General features: G+C 46.4%; 1 non-coding gene across 1 annotated transcript; it reads left to right on the plus strand.

The window, feature by feature from the left end:
* Positions 1 to 7,363: 7,363 nt before the first annotated feature.
* Positions 7,364 to 7,453, plus strand: TRNAY-GUA (transfer RNA tyrosine (anticodon GUA)). The gene is given in 2 exon segments: positions 7,364 to 7,400; positions 7,418 to 7,453. It is a non-coding gene; the product is annotated as a tRNA-Tyr (tRNA).
* The last annotated feature ends 782 nt before the right edge of the window (positions 7,454 to 8,235 follow it).

An 8,235-nucleotide genomic window follows, 5' to 3' on the forward strand; every position in this document is an offset into this window, starting at 1 on the left:
TTTAACCATTTCTTTACAGGTGAACTACAGGTACCAGTGGGCCCTTAATGTCCCGCATGCTGGTACTTGTGGTTCTCCAAGTACCAACATGCGGGGGAGGCTTGCTGGGACCTGTAGTTCCACTGTAAAGACAATGATAAAAAATAAAATTTTTACACTACACCAAACACTATGAACCCGCTACCCACAACCCAGGGCCTAGGCCAGGGGTGCCCTGGAGAGGGTGACCCCTTTATTGGGGGGGTCACCAACTCCCCAGGGATCTCTAGCCTGTGCTGACTAATGGTCAAGGCTGACGCTGTGGCTGGGGGGCCTGGTGAAAGGGCACCCCTGGCCAGTGTCGGATCCAGGGGGGGCCATAAAAGTGATCGCCCCCCATAACCACAGCCCCGATTCCCAAAATCCCCATCCACTTATTAATACTGCAGTAGTGTCAGCCAGGGTGTCAGCCGGCTCTGCTGCACAGGACCGCGGGGCAACACCAGCATGAGGTAATGCTTTGGAGGGAGAGGGAGGGGAGTGGCTGCACCTAGCTCCATCCAGCCCCACTGCTGCTGTGTGTGGGGACCCACTTCAGGAGCCCTCTCTATAATCCCACTACCACCACCATCTGTAATAATCAGAGGGAGGAGGCTGAGCCGATCCGTGGCAGTGCTGGAAAAGCTTCCTGCGGAGATGCAGGTACATGTTCCCAGCACCCATCTGCTATAGTCCGGGTGGGGGGGTGGCTGAGCAGGGGGGGAGAGGGTTCTTTGGTTGATGTTTCCAAGACCCTCCTGTTATAGCCTGGGGGGATGGGGGTTGTGATGTAGTGTGTCTAATTGTGCTGCGTCAGTGTATAATAAATTAATGTCTGTCAGTCAGAGTGTGTGTCAGTAAGTGGTGTCAGAGTGTGTGTCAGTAAGTGGAGTCAGTGTATGTGTCAGTAAGTGGAGTCAGTGTGTGTCAGTAAGTGGAGTCAGTGTGTGTGTCAGTAAGTGGTGTCAGTGTGTGTGTTAGTAAGTGGTGTCAGAGTGTGTGTCAGTAAGTGGTGTCAGTAAGTGGTGTCAGTGTGTGTGTTAGTAAGTGGTGTCAGAGTGTGTGTCAGTAAGTGGAGTCAGTGTATGTGTCAGTAAGTGGAGTCAGTGTGTGTCAGTAAGTGGAGTCAGTGTGTGTGTCAGTAAGTGGTGTCCGTGTGTGTCAGTAAGTGGAGTCAGTGTGTGTCAGTAAGTGGAGTCAGTGTATCTGTCAGTAAGTGGAGTCAGTGTGTGTTAGTAAGTGAAGTCAGTGTGTGTCAGTAAGTGGAGTCAGTGTGTGTCAGTAAGTGGTGTCTGTGTGTGTCAGTAAGTGGAGTCAGTGTGTGTCAGTAAGTGGAGTCAGTGTGTGTGTCAGTAAGTGGTGTCCGTGTGTATCAGTAAGTGGAGTCAGTGTGTATGCCAGTAAGTGTGTGTCAGTAAGTGGTGTCAGTGTCAGTCAGTGTGTCTGTCAGTAAGTGGTGTCAGTGTGTCTGTCATTAAGTGGTGTCAGTGTGTGTGTCAGTAAGTGGAGTCAGTGTGTGTGTCAGTAAGTGGTGTCAGATGGTCAGTGTGTGTGTCAGTAAGTGTGTGTCAGTAATGGTCAGTTAGTGTGTCTGTCAGTAAGTGGAGTCAGTGTGTGTGTCAGTAAGTGGTATCAGACGGTCAGTGTGTGTCAGTAAGTGGTGTCCATGTGTGTGTCAGTAAGTGGTGTCTGTGTGTGTGTCAGTAAGTGGTCTCAGACGGTCATTGTGTGTGTGTCAGTGAGTGGTATCAGTCAGTGTGTCTGTCAGTAAGTGGTGCCAGTGTGTGTGTCAGTAAGTGGTATCAGATAGTCAGTGTGTGTCAGTAAGTGGTGTCAGTGTCAGTCAGTGTGCGTGTCAGTAAGTGGTGTCCGTGTGTGTCAGTAAGTGGTCAGTTAGTGTGTCTGTCAGTAAGTGGAGTCAGTGTGTGTGTCAGTAAGTAGTATCAGACGGTCAGTGTGTGTCAGTAAGTGGTGTCCGTGTGTGTGTCAGTAAGTGGTGTATGTGTGTGTGTCAGTAAGTGGTCTCAGACGGTCAGTGTGTGTGTAAGTAAGTGGTATCAGTCAGTGTGTCTGTCAGTAAGTGGTGCCAGTGTGTGTGTGTCAGTAAGTGGTATCAGATAGTCAGTGTGTGTCAGTAAGTGGTGTCAGTGTCAGTCAGTGTGTGTGTCAGTAAGTGGTGTCCATGTGTGTCAGTAAGTGGAGTCAGTGTTTGTGTCAGTAAGTGGTATCAGACAGTCAGTGTGTGTGTCAGTAAGTGGTGTCCGTGTGTGTCAGTAAATGGAGTTAGTGTGTGTGTCAGTAAGTGGTATCAGACAGTCAGTGTGTGTGTCAGTAAGTGGTGTCCGTGTGTGTCAGTAAGTGGTGTCTGTGTGTGTGTCAGTAAGTGGTATCAGATGGTCAGTGTGTCTGTCAGTAAGTGGTATCCGTGTGTGTGTCAGTAAGTGTTGTCTTTCAGTAAGGGGTATCTGTCAGGAAGTATGTATAATAATGTGGCAATAAGTGGTGTCAGTGTGTGTATCAGTAAGTGGTGTCAGTGTCAGTCAGTGTGTGTGTCAGTAAATGGTGTCTGTCAGTAAGGGGTATCTGTCAGGAAGTATGTATAATAATGTGGCAATAAGTGGTGTCAGTAAGGGGAATCTTTCAGCGGGCAGGATGCATGACGCATCACATTCACATGACGCAATGCACCTCAACGCTCTTTGCTTGCATGGCGGCATTGGTAATGCCAATATGCATGTAGGAATGCGCAAAGGACCAGTCTCTCTGTAAAAGCGGCCCTTTGTAAAGAAGGATCTTCTGGGTCTTTGACCTAGAAGCCCCTCTGGCATCCTTCTGCGCAAGCACAGAAGGACGCACACATCGCAGGGGGTGCTGGGAGGAATCTGATTGGATCCATGTCACAGCACTCTCCCATTAGCAGCGCATAGGTTTCTAACGCCAAACAGGAGATGGCGTTACTAACCGTAACCAAGCCCTGCAGTGCATTGTATTCCGGGGCTTGGTGCATATGGGAAATGCGGTCAAACACGCATTTTCGGGGTTTGACTGTATTACTCACCTTGCTGCATCCCACAATGTATGTGGTATCTGTGTCAATAAATGTGTGTTTCATTGTGTATTTTTCAGTAAGCGGTTTCTGTCTGTAAGAGGATTCCGTGTCAGTAAGAGGTGTCTGTGTCAGTAAGGGGTGTCTGTGTAGGTAAGTGTGTCCGTGTCAGTAAGGGGTGTCCATGTCAGTAAGTGTATCTGTGTTAGTAAGAGCTGCCTGTGTCAGTAAGTGGTGTCTGTGTCAGTAAGGGGTGTCTGTGTAGGTAAGTGTATCTGTGTCAGTAAGTGGTGTCTGTGTCAGTAAGCAGTTTCTGTGTCATTAAGTGGTGTCTATTTCAGTAAGGGGTATCTGTGTCAGTAAGTCAGTAAGAGTGTTTGTGTCACTAAGTGGTGTCTGTCAGTAAGGGGTGTCTGTGTCAGTAAGGGGTGTCTGTGTAGGTGTGTCTGTGTCACTAAGTGGTGTATGTGTCATTAAGGGGTGTCCGTGTCAGTAAGAGCTGTCTGTGTCAGTAAGAGCTGTCTGTGTCAGTAAGGGGTGTCTGTGTCAGTAAGAGCTGTCTGTGTCAGTAAGGGGTGTCTGTGTCAGTAAGGGGTGTCTGTGTAGGTAAGTGTGTCTGTGGCAGTAAGGGGTGTCTGTGTCAGCAAGCAGTATCTGTGTCACTAAGAGGTTTCTGTGTCAGTAAGCGGTGTCTGTGTCAGTAAGCAGTATCTGTGTCACTAAGAGGTGTCTGTCAGTAAGAGGTGTCTGTGTCAGTAAGGGGTGTCTGTGTAGGCAAGTGTGTCTGTGTCAGTAAGGGGTGTCTATGTCAATAAGGGGTATCTGTGTCAGTAAGTCGTATCTCTGTCAGTAAGAAGTATCTGTGTTAGTAAGGGGTGTCTGTGTCACTAAGAGGTGTCTATGTCAGTAAGGGGTGTCTATGTCACTAAGTGATGTCTGTGTCAGTAAGCGGTGTCTGTGGTCAGTAAGCAATATCTGTGTCACTAAGTGGTGTCTGTGTCAGTAAGGGATGTCTGTGTCAGTAAGGAGTGTCTGTGTTAGTAAGGGGTGTCTGTATCAGTAAGCAGTATCTGTATCAGTAAGTGGTGTCTATGTCAGTAAGCAGTATCTGTGTCAGTAACAGTTTTTGTTTCACTAAGTAGTGTCTATCAGTAAGGGGTGTCTGTGTCAGTAAGCAGTTTATGTGTCAGTAAGTAATATATGTGTCACTAAGTGGTGTATGTGTCAGTAAGTTGTATCTGTGTCAGTAAGTGGTGTCTATGTCAGTAAGCAGTATATGTATCATTAAGTCAGTAAGAGTGTTTGTGTCACTAAGTGGTGTCTGTGTCAGTAAGCAGTGTCTGTGTTAGTAAGAGTGTTTGTGTCAGTAAGTGGTGTATGTGTCAGTAAGTGGTGTATGTGTCAGTAAGGGGTGTCTGTGTCAGTAAGGGGTGTCTGTGTAGGTGTGTCTGTGTCACTATGTGTCAGTAAGGGGTGTCTGTGTCAGCAAGGGTTGTCTGTGTAGGTGTGTCTGTGTCACTAAGTGGTGTATGTGTCAGTAAGGGGTGTCTGTGTCAGTATGCAGTATCTGTGTCACTAAGTGTGTCTGTGTCAGTAAGCGGTATCTGTGTCAGTAAGCAGTGTCTGTGTCACTAAGTGGTGTCTGTGTCAGTAAGCAGTATCTGTGTCAGTAAGTGGTGTCTGTGTCAGTAACCAGTATCTGTCAGTAAGCAGTATCTATGTCAGTAAGCAGTATCTATGTCAGTAGGAGTTGTCTGTATTAGTATGCAGTATCTGTGTCAGTAAGTGGTGTCTGTGTCGGTAACCAGTATCTGTGTCAGTAAGCAGTATCTATGTCAGTAGGAGTTGTCTGTATTAGTAAGCGGTATCTGTGTCTTTCATCGATGTCTGTGAGTAAGAGTTTGTGCCAGTAAGTGTGTCTGTATCAGTGCATAGTTGCCTACCTTCTAAAATCTGTTCCCGGGAGAAGCCGGGTAAGAGAAGCAAGAGGATGGCAACGGGGGCGGGGCCTGATGAGCAGCGTCATTAAGCCCAGCCCCTCACTGCAAAATTGCCGTGATTGGCTGTAATTTGCATAGGGGGCGATCGCCGCGGGAATTCTCCTCATTCTGCCCACTTCACTAGGAAGTGGGCAGAATGCGGGAGAAATGCCTATCCTTCCGGTTTGGGGGGGTTGCCTGAAAAATCGGGAGCCTCCTGCGAAAACCGGGAGGGTAGGCGTGTATGTATCAGTGTCAGTAAGGGGTCTGTGTCAGAAAGTTGTATCTGTGAGTAAGGGGTGTCTGTGTTAGTAAGGCAATGTATGTGCATGCATGCAGCATCTGATGCACTGAAACTGCCCCCCCCTAAAATTAAAGCCTAGATCTGCCACTGCCCCTGGCTGTGGCATCAGTCCCCCGTTAGAAAGGGTCCAGGGCTGGTTTTAAATATACGGGGGACCTCACATAATTTTTTTTCTCTGTATCTTTCAAACCAGCTCTGTCCCTGCTGCCTTGTGCTGGTTCTTACATTACAGGGGATCCCTACACATTTTTTTCCCTGTAATGTTAAGAACTAGGACAGGCTGGCATGCCCGAGGCTGGTTAATGTTTTGGGGGGGACCTCACGTCATTGTTTTATAAAAACATTTATCTATTTACAAGTCTTAACACACGAGCAGCCCACATATATCTCACTGATATGTCCAGGCTACTAGCTCGGGAGAGATTTGTAGAGAGAAAACACTGCAATCTCGGGTGACTAATCTCCTGAAAAACGAGATACTGGGGAGAGATATCTCATTCTGCTTCAACATCGGCCAAATCGTTTACCCTCAAATCGCCTGTTGGTAAATTTGGTAAAATAAAAAGGATTAAATCACCCAAATTTTATCGAGTTCCAGCGAAATAAATCACTTTGAAAATCGGGACCATCTTGAATCTTAGTAAACTTGCCCCTAACACTTATCAGAAAATACATGTAGCCATAGGGATCATTGTGCCTTATACCCAATGCAGGGAAATGATACTAATGATCCCATTTGAATGTATATATCTGTTTGTTTGTTTAATATATCTTTATAATGGGGGTAAGGTGAAATTAGGGAGATTATTAGACTCTTCAGGGAGACAGGGAGATTGCTACTATTTCAGGGAGTCTCCCCGACAATCAGGGAGAGTTGGCCAGTGTGGATATACAGTGCCACAGAAACATCCATTTATGGGGAGTACTAGCAAATATTATATCCCCAATATATAATTATAGTTGTCAAAGATATATGGTGGGGTCCCCCATTTTTGACAAATAGTAACCTATGTTGGCTGTTTATTTGCCGAATTTAACACACTAAAATGCAAATATGGTGTTAGTTATAGGCAATAAACTAGAGATTGCAAAAGTGCCTTGAGAGGCATCTGTAGGACCCCCCCTTCCAGTGTACGGGGTCAGCAGATCGCACATGTACAGTAGCTTAGCGGCCCCGGTAAGTAAAAGTCAAATGATCACTAATTAAATCACTTTACTACACATCGCTCTTACAAGCTCCTTTCAGATCCCCCATCCCTGCATGTGGGAATTTGCGGGTCCGGGAGGAGGGGGCGGGGCTAATCAACGTGATCTGCGTCATTTAGCTCCACCTCCTCCTCTCGGACCCGCAATAATGGACTTTTCCGTGAAAGGGGTGGGGTCTAAATATGTCAGCAGTCCAGTTCCCCAAACCGGCTGCAGCAGCTCTCCGGAAAGGATTTATACAAAGTCGGTCAGTATGGCTACGGTACATGTCGGCGGTACGTCATTTCTTATTGCCGAAAATAGCGTGATAAGAAATGGCAAAAACATGATAATTAATAAATGGTCCATACACGGTGAGATTCAAAAGTTGGTCAGATGAGTTGTACGATTTCCCTTGAAAATTCTTCCCTTCAGATAAAGGACGATTTGTATTTAAAATGCAACTATCACATAATGTGAGTCAATTCCTACATGATCAGCTGAGATCTCTCTGCAAAACCATCTGAACTGCGATCCAACTAGACGACGGCGGGGACGCGCATCGGGGTTGCAGAAGACTCAAAGTACAACTATTGGCAAATGATTGGTCTGTCCAACCTATAGAAACTGCCCAAATTGTGTGATCAATCGTCCCGTGTACGGCCAGCATTAGTGCTGCATTAAAATGTCACCGGAAATCTGCTGCTTTAGTGTTGCCTCAATTGCAAAATACAGAGATAACTTCAGCTTTGGTTTTGCCAATTGGTTATAAATTCATCTTATTCTCCAGCTTCCCGGTTCTTCTGCTGCCATATGACTCTAGTATCCATCCCTTCGATAGCTCAGCTGGTAGAGCGGAGGACTGTAGTGGGGACTGATGCAGAAATCCTTAGGTCGCTGGTTCAATTCCGGCTCGAAGGAGATGATTTTATTTGGTGAGGTTTCATTTCGGAATTATTAAGCGGCCACAAATATACAACATAATATTACTTATTTGTATTTTGTCATTGAGATGAATAGAATCTCTTTTTATTTTCTGCTAATCTCATGTTACTGAGCCTCTATTAGTATCTTTACGGTTTACCGTACTACATGTAAGTCCAGGGCAGAGACAGCTGATAGTACTTTCCATAGTTCAGCTCTCCAATCTGTCTGCTGGGAGACTAATGGTGCGTGCACACTGGGCGATTAAAGTGGACGACTGAACGATAACGATATCGTTATCGTTCAGTCGTCCACTTTATCGTCCATGTTTAACACAAAAAAGATGAACGATGACGACGACGCGCGTTCCCGCGGGTCGTTCGTCATCCTCGTTCATCGGGCTGACATGCAGGCCAACCTGACGACCTCGTCAGGTTGCTGCATGTCAGGGAATGGGTGAGAGAGCCCGGCGCTGAACGATATCGCTAATGATATCGTTCAGTGGCTGTGCTCAATGTCATGAACGACATTGAGCACAGCCTGCCGGGGACACACTAGACGATATCGCTCAGGGAGCATATCGTCTAGTGTGTATGCACCTTAAGTGTTATCAGCAGGCAGGTAAAGGGTTTATATATATATATATATATATATAGTACACATGGTGCCTAGCGGCAGGTTTGTGAGATGTCTGTGTAAAGGCCCCTATACATCGAGAAATTGATTGAAAAAGGGAAACATTTTTATACACAATCGATTGCAAATTGCACGATTGCTGC

Source organism: Taudactylus pleione, unplaced genomic scaffold (genome assembly GCF_031769625.1).
Source record: "Taudactylus pleione unplaced genomic scaffold, aTauple2 ptg000050l, whole genome shotgun sequence".
NCBI classification, from domain to species: Eukaryota; Metazoa; Chordata; class Amphibia; order Anura; family Myobatrachidae; genus Taudactylus; species Taudactylus pleione.